Source organism: Penaeus monodon, chromosome 34, assembly GCF_015228065.2.
Source record: "Penaeus monodon isolate SGIC_2016 chromosome 34, NSTDA_Pmon_1, whole genome shotgun sequence".
Lineage (NCBI taxonomy): Eukaryota > Metazoa > Arthropoda > Malacostraca > Decapoda > Penaeidae > Penaeus > Penaeus monodon.
Window position 1 is genome coordinate 33,729,081 of NC_051419.1, and position 332 is coordinate 33,729,412.

The window sequence follows — 332 nt, forward strand, 5'->3', positions numbered from 1 at the left end:
CTGAAAAAGCAAGACCGGAGGAAATATAATTCATGACAAGAACATATTGCAACCGGTTGCACGGAGTGGAAACTGATCAACTATCGGTTATTGCAAAGACGGAGGGCGTAATAGCATGGCAGGAGAGGTAAAGGGAGTGGGGGGGGCAACGGCAACAAGTATTGAAGTATAAGGACCGGGAATGATGGGGGAAAGAGGGGGGGGGGGGGCTCGACCTTGGGAAGAGGGAGAGAAATTGGAGAGGGAGTACTGGAGGAATGGGGAAGGAGTATAGGCCTAGGCGAGAAAGCTTAAAGGAAGACAGACGCGCCATGCACATACGTGATTGCATC